The sequence below is a fragment of the Pipistrellus kuhlii genome, unplaced genomic scaffold (assembly GCF_014108245.1).
Source record: "Pipistrellus kuhlii isolate mPipKuh1 unplaced genomic scaffold, mPipKuh1.p scaffold_m20_p_17, whole genome shotgun sequence".
Lineage (NCBI taxonomy): Eukaryota > Metazoa > Chordata > Mammalia > Chiroptera > Vespertilionidae > Pipistrellus > Pipistrellus kuhlii.
This window is the reverse complement of record NW_023425482.1, coordinates 20,215,745-20,233,350: the sequence shown is the minus strand read 5'-3', so window position 1 is coordinate 20,233,350 and position 17,606 is coordinate 20,215,745. Positions and strand designations below refer to the sequence as shown.

At 47.4% G+C, this 17,606-nt stretch overlaps 1 protein-coding gene across 1 annotated transcript in view; it reads right to left on the bottom strand.

Annotated features, from left to right (window-relative positions):
- Nucleotides 1-12,022, bottom strand: part of SMPD3 (sphingomyelin phosphodiesterase 3) — a 77,064-nt gene extending 65,042 nt beyond the window's left edge. Inside the window, exon 1 of the mRNA XM_036441432.2 lies at nucleotides 11,834-12,022. The gene's annotated coding sequence lies outside the window, so the exon portion shown is untranslated. The remainder of the gene's footprint in view (nucleotides 1-11,833) is intronic.
- Nucleotides 12,023-17,606: the final 5,584 nt, after the last annotated feature.

Sequence of the window (17,606 nt, the reverse complement as noted above, 5' to 3'; positions counted from 1 at the left end):
TCACTATACATAGGTCACAGCAGTGTAGTCCTATTAAATGTGCAATCCTTTTGTAATCAAATATTTTTAAATGATGTTCTTCTGTAGGTTAACAACTGAAAAACTGTACTTTGCTCAGCATACTAGGCCTGTGAGATGGCATGGCGTCTATGAAGAGCATAGCTACTTCCTGGTTCCCCTTGTGGCAGCATGCTCCAATTGCAGGCAAAGAGTCTCAAGGGTGGGTCTTTCCAAGGAAGTGTGCAAAGAAACATATTTTCACTGAATGTACCCGATAAGCTCCTGAAATACACCAGCCTCCGCCTCCTGTGCCTTTCATGCTGCACCTTCAGAGCCACAGCTGGACCTGCTCAGACCTGACGTGAGATAAGGTTGGCAGAATTTATCAGATCAGAATTTGGCTCAGCTGCTGGGCTGCATTGTTCCATCGGTGTGGGGAAACACCTACAGAGAACATCATGAGGCGGCCATGCTCATTTGCACATTTCCTACACTGCACTCTTTGTTCTATTTTAGGATTGATAGACTGCCTAAGGACAGGGACTGTGTCTCATTTACCTACATCTCTCCGGTGCTTGGCCCAGGGCTTAACACAGAGTAGATGCCAGGTGCATGAGCAAGCTTTGAACACTTGCTGAGCACTTACTATATGCTAGGCCTTATGCTGGGGGCTGATCATAAGATTCCTATGATTGACATTCCTTGGGGTCACAATGATCAAATAAAAGTAGCCTGGTTGGTGAAGCTGCTCTGAAATAACTATGGCTCTAACTAACTTCAGATGTCAGTCATTCTAAGCATCTGTGTCTTTATTATTACTATTTCAATCACTCAATTTGATTTTATTCTTCAGAAGTCATCCTTCCACCCTGTTGGGTTCAGTGTATGCTGTCACACATTAATCATGACTTGGGTCAATGGCCAGATGAGCCCTTAACATTCCATTACCAAGTGTTTGTCATTTCTCATTAGTGATACGTTTATAATCGCTAGGGACTTATCGCTGGACAACTTGTCAAGAGTCCGTGTGGCCTTGCCAACCCGTGTATGTATCCTTCTAGAACTGTGGGGGACATCTGGAACCCAAGCGTGACTTTCCAGAGAAAACAGTATGGCATCATGATCCCTTTTGTCTCCTATCATCTTATACATCAAAATCCCTCTCTACTTATCAAAGGGCTCTCTCATGTCTGTGAAAGGTACTTCCCCTCTGCCTCACAGCCTTCACAGACCTGCAGGTGCCTCCTGGAAGAACTACTGCATCTTTGTTCCTCTCCTTCCTGCCTTTGTTTTCCATTGTTGTTAGGAGTGTAGCCATGGAGAGAAATCTAGTGGTCAGCAGCAACTGCAGCCGTTAGAAAAGATAAATTTTCCTTCGAACCAGCCTAAGGAGAAGGGGATTTGGTTTCCCGTCCTTGCACTGTGCAGAGAAATAAGCAGAATGCATTCAAAATGGCAAGTCCAGGAAAATCTTTTGTCGAACAAGATCTCTGCATGGGAAGGAACACCGACTGACAGGTTCCGCATCCAGAAAGGTCTGTGGGATTTGCAATGACCCTGACTCAGGCCCTCACAATAGCCGTCCCAGGAGGCAGCTACTCAGCGTGTCACTGGGAAACCGTGGGCCAAAGCATAACATGGCCTGCCTCCTGGAACACAGAAAAATGGCCTCAGCCTAGGGGGCAAGGAGTATGCCTTCTTTCTCTCAAAAAGAGCCATCCTAAACTGCCTGGATTAGGGCACTAGAGCTGTGCTGGGCGTCTGTGCTTTCGGGCAGCCCATGCTGCCTGCCACTTGACCCAGTCCTTTTAGCAGACCTCCTATCCTACTAATGCCTAGGACTTTTGTAAGACCAAATGGAAGAGAAGGCCATGCACATTCCTTGAAAAGTGAAGAGCATTGATAGGAATACTGGATTTTATTTTATTTTTAAAAAATATATTTTATTGATTTTTTTTTTTTTTTTAGAGAGGAAGGGAGAGGGAGAGAGAGTTAGAAACATCGAGGAGAGAGAAACATCGATCAGCTGCCTCCTGCACACTCCCCACTGGGGATGTGCCCACAACCAAGGTACATGCCCTTGACTGGAATTGAACCTGGGACCCTTGAATTCACAGGTCGAAGCTCTATACCCTGAGCCAAACTGGTTAGGGCAGGAATACTGGATTTTAATGCTGTGTGGCCATGCCCTTGGGCATACTTGGTGAGCATGCCCCACACTGTAACAGAATGCCCAGACTTAGTGAGATACCTGAAATGGGTGGTTTCTAATTTCACATCCCTTCTTCTGCCTATGAACTTTTTTGGTTCTTGAACACTCATTAGCCCGACAGTCAAGGCTTTCCGAATCCTTATTTCCAAATATCTATTTCCTACTGAAACCCTCTTTTCCATCTCAGGGCCCCCAGAAAACACCATTGGCATTCTCAACCCTGTTTATTTGATCACAGCTTTTCCCTGTCTTCCTTCCCCACCCAAGTTACCCCTCAGAGCCTCTCCATAGCGTACCCATCCTTGAAGATCAAGCAGAAGACCTCTACGCAAGCTGACCCACAAATCACTTCCTTCATTTTTCAAAACAATGCTTACTGGTTTCCTGGTGATTTGAACCTGGGAGGCAGTGATCTCAGTGTTTAAGAGCAGGCTCTGAACTCAGATTGTTAGGAGTGTAGCCCAGGTCCCACTTCTCACTGTTTACGTCACCTTGGGCCAGTTACTTAAAGATCCAGAGCATTGCTTTCCTCAGCTATAAAATAGGGATGATAGCTGAAACCGATGTGGATAGAGCATCGGCCTGTGGACTCAAGGGTCCTGGGTTCGATTCCAGTCAAGGGCATGTACGTTGGTTGCGGGCACATCCCCAGTAGAAGGTGTGCAGGAGGCAGCTGATCCATGTTTCTAACTTTCTATCCCTCTCTCTTCCTCTCTGTAAAAAATCAATAAAATATATTTTAAATAATAATAATAATAAAAAAATAAAATAGGGACGATAAGGCTGGTTCCTTTATGCATACCCTGTAGGGAGTTCTGAGCACAATGCCTGACACACTGTAAGCACTAGATAAAGGAAGATTAGTATTATCCTGTGTAACAGCCATAGCCCAGGAAAAATAAATGTTATCATCCCCGATGAGGAAAACGAGGCCCAGAACATTTTTAAACATTTGGCCAACAGCACACATTTAGTGGTACAACTGAGGATTCAGAATTAGGTCTGTCTGCCTGGGATCCACAGCTTTCTCACTGCCATAGCCAACCCACCCTAATCAGGCTTCCGGTGGTTACTTCAGCCCTTAGTTCACTCAACACCAGGCACCACTCCTCTCCACAGCCAGACCCTGGGCTCCTTGAGAGCAAGGTTTCTCAGAATGACTCCACCCCAGCTATCCACACTTCAGCATTTGTTGAGGGAAAAGTAGGGGAAAGTGCATTTCAAAACCAGACTCTAACCCAGAAGAACTTAGTGCCGGTACTTAGGTGCCCCAGAGGTCAGGGGCCTCTCCAAGAACCAGGGTAAGCCTACCTCCAGACTCTTTCCCACCTAAATCCACCCAACACACTTGGGTGCAAGTATCTGACCATATTGCTTTCCTGCCAAAACACTTCCAGAGAGGCCCATACATCCTGTGAAACTAGACTAAGTGTTTTCTCTAGAGTCCAACATGCCCAATTAACATACATCTTCACTGCGCTTGACATATATGTCTTTGGTCCAGAAGGCAAACTTTCAGGAGAGGAAGAGATGGTAAAGGACAGCAGCAGTGTGCTCTCTCAGAGCTGTGCAGACCCAGAGCCTGTGCTAGGAGGCAGGGAACCCTGGTCCTACTGGGGCTATGATTTCCAGGTTTCTGTCCCTTTGTTTTTAAAGCCAAGCTGCATGTAAAGTGCTCTAAACACTGAATTCATAATGTCAGAATTTCATGGTAAACATGACGGAGAACAATGCCCATTTTGCTGTTTGCCTCATCATCCAAGTAAAAGAATCTCATGTGTGTCAATGGGACAGAGAGAAGAACATGACACATTGGGTAGCGTGCCCAAAGTTTCTGAGACCCTACATTGTTGTGTAGATACACTTAATCAAATGAAACTATCCTTTCAACCTCCTCAGGGACCAAGCAAAGATGGGGAATGAAGAGTGGGATTGTTAAAAAAAAAAAAAAAAAAAAAGCCTGTGAAGACTCTGGATAGAAAATTCTCTATTAACACCTAAAATCCCATTTAGTCAAAGCTATTATTTTCTCAGTGTCTATTATACACTAGGTGTTTTATTAGCCTTGTCTAATTTACTCCTCGTCACAACCTGCCAGAGAGGTGGTGCTAGCTCCATTTTACAGAAGAGGAAACTGAGACTCCATGGTCATGGTCAAGGCCAGTGGGCGGAAAAGTGGCTTTGACCTCACTTACATCTGACTCCTGTCCAGAATCTTTCTGCTAAAGCACAAGGCTTACATTTCCTTAAGGAATCTTGGAGTTCAAAAGACTTAGATCTCTTGGGTCATCTGTTGCAATCACCCTCTAGACATCCTCTCCCTCGACTCATTAGCAGAGGTTAAGACCTGTGTATAATGCGGTTAGCTAATTTACTTATTGTACATAAATACTTGAAATCTTTCCTCAGTATATTTATCTGCCAGAAAATCAGGGCCACATCAAAGCTTAGCAAGTGTTTTCAATCGTGTTAACGCGCAGTAAATCTTTTGCTTAATTTCTCTGAAAACTATCTGCTTATTATTCTCTTTCCTGTTGCCCTATCTTGTAAAATTCTGTAAGATCCATTTGATAATAACAACAGCTAAAGTTAACTGAACACCCACTAGGTACCAGTCAAATGATTTAATTTATAACTGAAGAGGTAGGTTCTGTTATCATCCTCATTTTACAGGTGGGGAAACAGAAGCACAGAGGGATTTATCAACTTGCCCAAGGTCACACAGCCAAATGGTAGAGCCAGAATTCATCTCAGGCTGACTGATTACAGAACCTACTTTGCTAAATGCCTCAGTTTGTAAAGGACATTTTCTCCTAAAGGAAAGCACTCTAGAATAGCCCTGCCCAGCAGAAATATAATGTGAGTTATAAATGCAAGCAATATATGTACAATAATTACAAATTTTCTAGTAGATATTCAAACGAATAAAAAGTGAAACGAAGTTTAGTAATTTTATTTTGACCCAATATATAAAAATATTAACATTATTAATGAGCTATTTTATATTTTTTATATTGATTTTTTTCAAAATCTGGGGTATATTTTATACTTACAGCACATTTCAATTCTGACTAGCCACGTTTTAGGTGTTCAATAGCCACATGTGGCTAGTATATTGGACAACGTGGATATATAAATCGACATTCTCCTTGTCCTAGTTCATCAATTACTTATTTCTATTTCAGCTTTACATTTGAGTCTCAAATTATAATTGGGTCAAATAAGTCTGTGTGAATGGAAAGAGATGCCCTGTGGGTAATTTAATGAACAGAGCAGTAGGTTGGGACAGTGGAAAGAATAAGCTTTAGGAGTTACAACCTCTGGGTTCTACTCCCCATCTTTCCCATTCTCTGGGACTCTGGCCAGTGGCAACCCTTAACTTCCTTCAGCCTCTTTCCTTATGTTAAAAAGGGGTTGATGGTTTATGATGATTAAGGTTCTTTTCATTTCTAAAAAACTTTTTTTTTTTCTAACTGCACACACCCTTTTCAAGGTTTTGGCCTCTGTTTCCACTTTCCATTCCAGATTTCTACGTGACAGGGCTTTTCCCAAGTTGGGTTGTGTTCCCTGTACCCAGCTCTGTGCCTGATGCATCGCAGACACAAGAAGGAATGAAAATCCAGTTCTTCTTCGAGGGACTCCCTAGGAGCCCCAGTTTTTTGCCAGAAAAACTACAGCAGCCTTAGCAATTAATTACACTTTCATTTCCTTTCTCCTACCGGCCTAAAAATCTCAGCAATCCAGGCTTTCGGAAGGGTTATAGCCAGGATTAAAAATCATTTCCTGATCCTGTTAGCAAAGACCATAGTGCTCAGCTGTAGGCACAGCTGCCTAGAGACCCCCACAAATGGCCTCGCTCTTATTACAGGCTGTTCTGATGCTGAGGAGAGTTAATTAATGACTCTAAATAAGAAAACAATCAAATCTGTCTGCGGTCATATGAGTCAGAGCAGACCCAGATGGGAAGCCAGGTCTCTGGCCTCCGAGTGCTCTCGGGAAAAGCAACAGCAGCTTCTTCTCCATGTGTCAGAACCCCGCAGATCCCCAGCTCAGGAAAAGGAATTACTCTAGGTGGATTGGAGACCCAGCTTGATGCGAAGCATTTTTTTTTTTTAAAGGCCAGACCTCCTATCTGCGTGTTGTGCAGATGGAGGTCCAAGGGAGAGGAGAAACAGCATGAGTCTATTTCTCTCTGTTTTCTTTAGATACCCAAACGACAGCTACTAAATGGGAGCTCTCGGGCACAGGCCCCTGGTGTGTGTGGCAAGACTGGTGCAGCTGGCACTGCCACCTTGGGAAGACGGAAGGACATGCGGCCTGAAGCCCATCAAGCCCCAAACCTGTCCTCCTTCAGGAGTTCTGCAGCCACATACGAAGCCAGAACACTGATTTTTTTTTTTTTTTAACGTGGAGGCAAGACTGTGATGCTTCCCTGAGATTTGTTGAGGTTTTAACAGCAGTGAAAACTTTTGTTTCGGTGTTAGAGGCTTTGCTGGGAAAATTGGAGGACTGGGTGGAAAAAGCCTCTTCACCATATCCAAGTGTCCTCAGAATTGGAACAGGATGCTAGCCAATAGAGGCAAGCCCTACATTTTTGGCTCTATACATTCTCTGGCAAATAATAACAGCCTCCTCATGGTTTTTCCCCAACAGCCTCCTCATGGTCCCCCCCCCCCCCCCATTTTGCAGATTATTAAAACACATTGTGTTGCCATCCAGGCTTGGCTCCCTGTGAAATTTTTCCACTCTGGAAAGAAAACCCTGGGCTAGTGGCCATGAGAGTGATTATACTTTCCTCTTCTTTGGAAAGCAACTTCAGGTAACAAACTTTTTGTCAGGATAATATGTAAAGTATGGCCCTGGCTGGTTTGGCTCAGTGGATAGAGCATCAGCCTGCAGACTGAAGGGTCCGGGGTTCGATTCGGGCCAAGGGCACATGCCTGTGTTGAGACCTGATCCCCAGTAGGAGGTGTGCAGGAGGCAGCTGATCAGTGATTCTCTCTCATTGATGTTTCTCTCTCTCTCTTTCTCCCTTCCTTTATGAGATCAATAAAGAAATATATATATATATTTTTTTTTTAAATATGTAAAGTATGTGGTACTAATCCTTGGTGAATTTAAAAGGACTTTTTTGTGGTTTCTGTATGAATGGACCCCCAATCCCATTCCTCTAAAATTTGGTTTGAATCTCACCTAGAATGGCCCAAATACTTCCATTTCACTTCTAAAATAGCGGTAGGACAAAAAATAGCGGTAAGAAGGGGGCTCTGGAGTTCAAGAGATCCAGACTGGAACCTAAACTCTTGTCCCTTCCGGTCTGTGTGACTGTGGGCAAGCCCCTTTCCTCTCAAAGCTCCATTTCCTCATCTTGGAAGTGGGAATAACACCACCACTTATCTCCCGGGCCTGTGAGGATTAAATACATTCTTCCATGTGAAGAGCCTGACTCAGAAACGTTTCTTCTTATTATTAGCTCATAATTCTTTAAATGGGGATCGCCAAAGGGTTCGTTCGAAGGGATGCACTGAAAGCCTCTCCAGCTCTGTTTCCTCTTATTCCGTTATGTGATGGGCTTTGGGGAAATCCTCACAGAGGCGGCCTCTAGTCCTCAGAGCTTGCCTCGCGCCCTAGCGGCCAGCGCTGTAGAACCTTGGACAGCTCCACTCCTCCTCCGCTGCTGGCTGCCTGAGGGTGCAAAAGTGCTTGGGGGTGGGATTTCCCCAGAAAGACTGTGTTAATGGGAGGGTTTAGGACCCACCAGGGCTGCAGTCTCCTGACACGCATGCCACTTGCACTCTTCATCTCAGGGAAGCGTCATATTCCTGCCTCCTGGAATATTCTGAGGGCCCTGGCCTCAGAAACCCAGTACGTCTACTCACAGATTTACTGAATCTTCAGGCCCTTTCCTTCTTTCTCTCTTGTGAACTCCAAGGATTTATTTATTTTTATCTTTATTTTTGAGCCCAAGAAGAACAGAAACACCACCCACATCTTCCTGTATCTGACGATATTTCATCTGTTTGGCTTCGGCACAAGGATGAAAGATTCCTGGTGAACTTCAAGTGAAAGTAATCACGTGTGAGCACGAAGAAAGGTCTCACAGGACAAGGAGACTCGGGTATGAATTAAAAGAAACATGAAATAATGGAGTTGCCTGCAGGTGGTGCCGAGCATCATTCTCTCATCAGAATAAGCAGGTGGTTCAATTTGTGAAATAATTTAGCTTTTCACTCTCCGATGCAGAACACAACATACAGTCACCTTCTGAGCAGGCAAGGAAGATATTAAGGCCTATTTTTACTTTATGATACTGAGTCACATAGTTCAATGCAAATCACATGGATGCCAAAGTAAGAACAATACCAGGTATTTAAATACCTCCGTTCCCTGGAGGAGCTGAAAAGACTTTTGTGGCTGTGTGAAATCCCTTTGCAGCGACTCCCTGAGAAGGGGCACTGTCACCAGGTGGGCATTTGAGATTGAGCTCATCTCATCCATCTCATCCATCTATCTCCCACCCACCCATCATCAGGCCTGCAAGAGCCAGTGTGCGTCAGCTCTTTAGGATCTCCTAGAATCTGCATTTTCTGGGCCACACTGCCAACCAGGAAAAGAAGGCTTATGTTTGAAAAAAAAAATATGTTATTGACCAATAACAGGAAGAGAAGAGCATAAATGTGAAATAGGAGGGGGGAAAGGAGAAAGAAATCATAGCGTGAGAGGAAGAAGCAGGAAAGGTGCTTAAAGCTCTCTGGTTTTGATAAATGTTTTCCGTGCATTTTTCCTCATAGATGGATTTGATGTCCAGCCCCAATGGGTTGGAAACATAAACAAAGGCCTTTATTTAGGCCCTCTTTAAATATTGCCCTGTGAGTTAGGACAGCAGCAGTCCCACTGCTAGAAGAATTAGCTTGAAGAAACTGCAGGCGAGCACATCAACTCAGGACTCCGGAAAGCAAACAGGGAGTCGGTCCCCGAAGAGAAGCCTTTGTAGTTTTCACCTAACAATGCACACACCCACCCTGAACCTCCACACCATTGGTTTAACTTCTTCCCAGCAGAGGTCGCTGTGGATACTGGCAATGGATACTTGAGAGTGGATGTGGCCGGGCTGGGTGGTGGCTCCACTGTCTAGTAACTGCTCTTCTTGTGGTTCCACTGGGAAAGGGGGTCTCCGGCAGGGATTAGATGAAAGCATAGCACCTTGGTCATAAAAGCACTATGAAACTGAGGTCGCTTGCTGGGAGTGGCAGGTCTTGGAGGGCTGTTCTCACCCTCTGGGGGTGTCTTCCCATAGTGGCACCTCGGTGTCACACCGGGGCCCACTCTGTAAGTGTGCCTGGCATCACTGAGAAGCCAGCTGGCACTGGCCAGCAACCCCACCCCATGGTCCTTCCAGACACGGAGGCCAAAGTGACAAAAGTTGCCTTGCTGCTCAGACTTGCACCCACTTATAAGGGACTCTGCTGATTCATATTCCCCAAACCCCACCTGGCAGCCTATGCCGGTGATGGGTGCAGAATTCTCCTCAGCCTGAATATTCTGAGGGATGTGGGAAGGGCAGGGCTCTGGTGAGGGTGTTAGGTTCAGACCTGAGACCCCCAAAAGGGCCCACCTTCTGGGTCACACCCCAGGCATGCAGGCCAGGCCCAAGGTGGCCTGAAGCTACCCCCACCCTGAGACATCCACTTGGACCCTCGTTCATGACTGCTGCTTGAGAGTAGAAGTGGAGACTTCCCTGCACTCATCCCTTATAGTAAGGCCACCAGGAAGGGGTTCGTCACACACACTCAGCCAGATGCCCAAGCTCACCATGACACCCACATGGACACTGGAGCCCTCATTTGTACATCCTACCCAGTTTACACACACACACATACACACACACACACACACACACACACACACACACACACACACACTGACCCATGCAAACACACTGTGACACCCAGAAACCCACTCAAACCGGGAACCAAATTTGACTTATCATGGCTGATGGCACGTGTTGGAGTGGGGGTGGGGGTCCACTCAGGATGTCCCTCAGGACCCTGGCCCCACTCAGGACTCCTGCACCGTGGACAAGCCTTCCCCGGGAGATGGAGTCCCCCCAACTGTCCACAGCCTTGTGGTCCCAGGTCTTGAACGACCCCCAGGAGGGGCCCTGGTGACCATCTCACACATGGCATCTGGGTGCTGGGCTGGCAGCGGGTGTGTGGTGAGGGTTGGGGGGATGGGGGGAGAAGAAGAGTGCGGGGATTGTGCCCTGCCCGGCTCCACCGCCTCCTCTCTTGGGATTTTCCATCTCTGCTCGCGGGCCTGCGAGGAGCGAGCGCTTTGTCTCCCGCCCGGCATCTGGCACGTTTCCGCGGAGGCTCCCCGCGCTGCGCCCGGAGCCCCCCCTCTCCTGGCCGCGCCCCCCGCCCAGCCCTTGGCGCAGGCCCGCCGGTGCGGCGGCCGCCGCTTTGTCCTCCTCCCGCCGGTGCGGGGCGGAGAGCGGAGCCCGAGCGCGGAGGTCCGCCGCGTGCCCGGGTGCAGGTCTCAGCGCCTGGTTTGGGGCGCACCCTGCGCCGAGGGGAGCAGCCCCGGGGTCTGCGTGCACCAGAGGGGGTGGGGGAGAGGAGATGGGGGGGGTGTCTGCCCGGAGCTCCAGGGTGCCTGCGAAGGGCCCGCCCTGACCCGCCCCGCACACGTCTGTCCGCCCGGGTCCAGCTCCCGTCGGGGGGCAGGAGCTCGGCCCCCGGGCGAGGTGGGGCGGGGTGGGAGGGTGGTTTCGACTTCGTGTCCCTGGCCTGCATCCAGGTAGAGAGAGAGGGCCGAGGAGATAAGAGCTGGGGGGAGCGGTCGGGAGGGTTCCCTCGATCCCTCTTACTTTCTCTCCCTCCCCCCCCCCCCCGCACCCCGCACCCCTCGCCCCCAGGCCATCCCAGCTTAGGCATCGGTGCTTTCCTGTACCCGCGAAGCCAAGCAGGTGGGGCGAGGTCCCCCGCCTTTGCCTCATACGCTCCAATCCCCTCTCCCTCAATAGCATAGGCGGGTCCAAGGAAGAGGGGGTGGGGGAGAGTCCCCTGTCTCCATCTATCCCCCCTTCACAAAACCCTGGGCTTCGGGGAAAAGGGTGGGCACGGGGAAGGGTCCTCCTGAACCCCACACAGCCCTTCCTCAATAACCCCGGGAGGGTGTGAGCAGAAGGCATCCGGTGGTCTCATCCATCACAGCCAGACCCCCTTTGTAGCCTGGAGCAGCCGAGGTCCTGCGGGGAAGGGTCCCTGCCTCCGAACCTTCCATCCTTTCCATCCCTTCCATCCTCAGCAATCCAAGCAGCGCGGAGACTTCAGACTCCGGGGCGGGAGGCTCCACGCTCCGGGCGCCCTCCGGAGAGCTGGGGCGGGGGGAGTGGTCCCTCAGCTTGCCCCTCGCACTCCAGAGCCCCCCTCCCACCGTAAAACACAAACTAACCCAAGCTGCTCCGACCTCAGGCGCCGGGCTAGAGGGAGGCCCGCGAGGAGCCAGCAGCTCTCCGGGACAGATGGTGTGGAGGGCGGCGAGGACAGGTCCCAGCAACTCCCCAGGCCCCCCCATTCCGTTCCCCAATCAAACAAACGCGAATTCAGCAGCACCGACCTCAGAGAGGCAGGAGAACAGGCAATGCCAGGCAATGCACCCAGCTCCCCGGGGCTCCCGGCGGCTTCCCGAAGGTAGTTCTCGCGGCGGCGGCGGCGGCGGCAGGCAGCAGGCGGCGGAGGCGGCCGCAGCTTCCGCGGCTCCAGCGTTCCGAGCCTCCCTCGGACTCAGCACCTGGAGCAGGGAACAGCTCCGCGCCTCATTCCGATGGCCCCGCCTCCCGGGCGCCGCCCTAGCCAATGGCGACCCGGGCCCCGCCTAAGAGGCCGCCCATTGGGGAGGGGCGCCTTCCCTCACCCTTCGGCTCCGCCCGAGGGTTCCTGGGTCTCTCTCTTGTCAAGACCACATTCCCCCAGAGACCGCCCACGTTGTCGCACAGCCTTCTGGAACTTGTAGTCCTTCGTGGACCCGGAGGGAGCTCCTGCCTCAGGAAGGTGGCCAGAGATGGACTGCATTTTCCAGGATGCATTGAAGAAACGGAGGCTCTGAGGAGGGCGGGAGGACTTGTTTCCATAGCAAAGGCGGCTGGTTGCAGATGGCTGAGGGGTAACATGGGAACCCTCGAAGGATGGTGCGTGACTTCGGGAGCCTCTCTTGGGAGGCCGGTTTGGATTCTTGTTTTCTCGTGGGTCCCCACCTCGGAATTCGTGGCCTTAGTTTTACTATCTGAGAAGAAGGCGTGGAGCCGGCGCCCCCACCGCCCGCACTCCGCGGTGATGGGGCAAATCCAGGGCCAGCAGCTTGGGTTTGCCCAACAAAGGTGAGAGAGGACGGAGGAGACCTTCCCACCACATTCTGAACTTTATCCCTTTTCTCTTTTTTTTTTTTTTTTTTTTTTTTTTTTTTTTTTGTCTCTATCTTGTCATAGAGGAGTATTTTTTATTTCTTTATTATTATTTTTTTTTACTCTAACGTTTGGACCATGAAAGCCTTCCTATTCCTGCTCCCCAGGTTCTGGCCTCCTTCACGCCAGATACCGCAGCGCCTCCCTGAGCGTAGCCAGAGGGCGCTTCTCCTGCTTAAAATCCTTAACAGGCTTTCCATTACCTCAGGCATGAAACCTACACTCCTCCACATCGTTTGAAAAACCCTTCAAGATCTGGATTCCACTTTCTTTCCCTCCCCCTCTTTAAAAAAAAAAAAAAATTTTTTTTAACCTTTGGCATCAGATATTCCCAGGTCTCTCCTCCAAGAACTAGCCAGGCCCCAACTCCTCCAAGAACTAGTCTCCCGAGATAAGGCGGGATCCCGGAGATAGGGCCTTACAAACGAATAAGGTGGCAGCCAGGACTCCACCTTATTGCAACAATGAACTTCTCCGCAAGCAGAGAAGCCCTAAGAACCCCGTTTTCTGTTACTCCCGTGGGTCCCTCCACCCTGCATTTAGCTAACTCCTTAGACTCTTCAAGCCCCAGCCCAGACGCTGCCTCGGGCATTAAGCCTTCCTAGATGCCTGCCTTTGTACGAGGTACCCCACTTTTGTTTGAGCTGCACCCTCTCCTTCCCCTGTTCTACTTGCCTGCTTATATACCTATCTTCCACATTAGATTATAAGACCCACAGAGCAGGGCCCATGTCTATATTATTCATACTTACATTACAGTGCCTAGCACAGTGGTAGGCACTCAATAGATATTTGTCATACATTTTCAAGTAGGCACTCAATAGATAATTGAAAATGAATTGAACTTTAATTGAATTTCACTCATGTCTTCATAAACTTGTTTTCCTAAGGTTGGGTGTTTCCCAGTGCTGGAAGTGTTCAACTAGAGGGAGGCCCTGTGTTTGGAGAAATGTTTATGTCATTCTTACCGTGGATTGAATTTTGCCAGAATGCTGGAGGGCCCTTCCAGTCCTTTGACACTAGGGAGTGATAGATTCATGCCTATTCCTTGGAAGTCCTATGAATTCTCTCCTAAATGTCATCAGTTCTTTTTATTCCTTTTTTTTTTTCCCCTCTGGTTAATGGCCCTTCTCCTTCCTGTGCCTAAATGCCTTACACCCCACTCCGCCTCTCTTTTTGTGAAAGATCTTCTGACCCGGAAGTAAAGACAGTCTGAGATTCCTGCCCATCTTTCAACCCTCTGTTCAGCTTCATGGGGCCTTGGTGGTGATGGTCCACCTAGCCACGTAGCATCTTTTCTGAATCTTTCCCCATTCAGGGCCCTCGTGTTGGCTAAATAGTCTAATTAATCCCACACATGCTTCATATGTCACTTTACCCAGGCATTTTGGGTGTGTTTCAGCCTAAAGCATTCTTGGGAGGATGCCTTAATATACGGGAATAATTCATTTGTGGCCAAAGAAGTATCCAAGAGGGACTAGTACCCTGAACCTGATTTAAACCAAAAAGACAGAGAGCCTGAGCAAAGGCAACTCTGTCATCCTTGAGTTGATGACACCCAGGGAAAGAAGGCTAGCATGAGGGAGAGAGTCAAATGAATGGCATGAGTCTGAAGAGGCATGGCAGAGGGACTATGATCCTGGGTGAACCATGAGGGAAAACCATTGGAGCTGGATGAATAGATGGGACTTCATTATTGAAGACAGAAAACTGGAAGGAGGCAGGGGCAAATGGGATTTGTCCTAAAGCCTGATTCTGTGGGTTCAGTGAGAATAGAGGCTGTTGGAAAAGTGGGTAAGGGGAGGACTAGGCCACAGGGCAGGCATCAGCCCAGTATCAGCAGCGGTCCTAGAGCCACAGCTGAAACTCTAGAGGTCGGTTTAGCCCTTCAGGAGTAGTACTAGTTTTTAGAAATTTGTTACAAATAGGGGGAAAGTTGGGTTCCACTGATTTTCTTAAAACTAGCATCTGCTCAGCCAACTAGCGTCAGGAAACCTGGATTCTAACTCCAACTTTGCCTCTGATTTCGTATGTGATCCTGGGCTGGACCTGTTTCATCAGTTGTAAAATGAAATTTATTGGTGTTAGGAAGCAGCTAATAAGGCTAAGGTGGGGGAATTCAAATCTATTTACTAGCTGTGTGGCCTTGCACAACCTTCTCAGATCTGCAGTTTGCTTACTTGAAAATGTTGTAATGGATAAATGAGATGGCTTATGTAAAACACTTCATCCATATCAAGCCACTTAACAAATATTAATCTGGTTCCACATTTTTTATCTTGTATTATCAGAAGTTGGTTTGACTGTGAATAAACAGGCAGGAATTAATGCCCTTGGAAATCTGGGTTCAAACCACCATTCTCTTGTAAGTTGTATGACTTTGGTCAGGTATATGCTCAATATATTTGTTTTGGCCCTACCCAGTTTGGCTCAGTGAATAGAGCATTGTCCCACATACTGAAGGGTTGTGAGTTTGATTCTGGTCAAGGGTATGTAGCTCAATTGCAGGCTCCATTCCCAGCCTGGGTTGGGGTGCATACAAGAGGCAACCAATTGATGTGTCTCTCTCACATCGATGCTTCTCTCTTTGTGTCACTCCCTTTCTCTTCCACTCTCTCTAAAAATCATTGGAAAAATGTCATCGGGTGAGGATTAACCAAAATATATACACTGAGTGGCCAGATTATTATGACCTCTGAACATATATATATTAGAGGCCAGGTGCATGAATTCATGCATGGGTGGGGTCCTGCCAGCCTGGCCATGGGGAGGAGACATAGGCAATTGGACAGCCTGCCTGTTGGTCTAGGGGACAATTTGCGTATTAGCCTTAGGATATACACTGAGTGGCCAGATTATTATGGGTTTAGTGGTCATAATAATCTGGCCACGCAGTGTATATTTGTTTTGTTATCTTTTAGAGGTGCTTTAGAGCAGGGAATATTAAGAGAATAGAATTCTAGTTGCTTAGAAGCTAGAGTTGCAAACTTTGTTAGAGGGGTAAAGGTCTCAGTAAAGTTCTATAGGTCTTCTAATTAAGGGTATTAACCAGAATGCTGAATCTCAGGCATGGGGTTGGAATGATTAACCAGGGTTGGGTCCCAAAGAGCCTGGTATACCAGACTGAGGAATATAATCTATAATAATAAAAGCATAATATGCTAATTAGATCAGATGTCCTTCCAGGTGACCTTCTGGATGAAGCCAGGTTTGCAAGGGAAGCTCAGGTCCCGGACACCAGAGGGAAACCGGTATTGGCAGCCAGGGGAAGGAAAGCCTACTCTTACACAAATTTCATGCATCGAGCCTCTAGTATTATTCTAAAGATAATGAAGGTTTTTAAGGAAATGTGCATTTTGAAAAAGGTCTAGGGCCTGTGTGGAGAAAGGCCAGAAGATGAGTCTGGGATGTAGGTCAAAAGTGATCCAGCATCTTTACTATGAAGATGTAAAAGCGGGGGTGGATCTGAGATGGATAAGGAGGTAAATATTCAAAGGACTTTGTGAGTGATGAGTTGAAGGTGTGGAGGAGTGGTGAGTCAAGGATGATGCCCAGATGTCTGCCTTAGAAAGCTGTAGGTGGGTGGATGGTGGTGTTTTCCTCTGAATGTGGAATACTAAAGGAGCAGGTTTAGGCAGGAAGAGGAGAAGATGAGTTTGAGGTGAGTGGGAGACATCCAGGTGAGATGTCTAGTAGGTGATTTGGAGCTTACCTTGGGGGAATGCCTTAATATATGGGAATAACTGATTCATGGCCAAAGAAGTAACTAGGGGAACTATTATTCTGAACCGAATTCAACCCAAAAGACAGAGCCTGAGAACTTGTCATCCTTGAGAGAACTGATCTGAAGAAACTCTTAAGTTATCATGTTATCAACATATACATCATAATTGAAGCCATGGGAATGGATGAATTCCTTAATAGAGAGGGTCAAAGAGAAGACCAAACTCCCTTGGGAAATACCAACATTTATGGGACAGGTAGAGGAAGAGGGGCTTAAAAGGAAAAGTGAGAGAATAGTCAGAAAGATAGGAAGAGGAAACAGACATCTCTCATAACAATATGTTTATGGGTATATCTCCTAGGAAAAGGAAACTAAGGAGAAAATAAACAAGTGAGACTACATCAAAATAAAAAGCTTCTGCACAGCAAAAAAACAAAACAAACCATCAATAAAATGAAAAGGGAGCCCACTGTATGAGAGAATGTATTTGGCAATGATACATTTGATAAAGGGTTAATATCCAAAATATATAAGGAACTCATATAAATTAACAGAAGCAAGGCAAACAAGCCAATTAAAATGATGGGCAAAGGACCCAAATATGCACTTCTCCAAAATGGACTTACAGATGGCTAAGAGACATATGAAAAAATGCTAAGTCACTGATCACCAGAGACATGAATATTAAAACAACAATGAGGTATCACCTCACACCTGTCAGAATGACTACCATCAACAAATCAACAAATGACAATTGCTGGCAAGGATATGGAGAAAAGGGAACACTAGTACACTGCTGATGGGAATGCAGGCTGATGCAGCCATTATGGAAAACAACATGGAGTTTCCTCAAAATATTAAGTGTGGAACTGCCATTTGACCCAGTGATCTCACTTCTGAGAATATATCCCAAGAAACTCGAAATACCAGTCAGAAAGATTGTATGCACCTATGTTCATAGCAGCACAATTTACAAGAGCTAAGATCTCGAAACAGCCCAAGTGCCCATCAGTAGATGAGTGGATAAAAAACTGAGGTACATTTATACCATGGAATACTATGCAACAGTAAAAAAGAAGACTCTCTTACCCTTTGAGACAACATGGAGAGACCTAGAGAGTATCATGCTGAGTGAAATGAGTCAGTCACAGAAAGACAAGTATCACATGATCTCCCTCATATGTGGAATCTAATTATAAACTGAT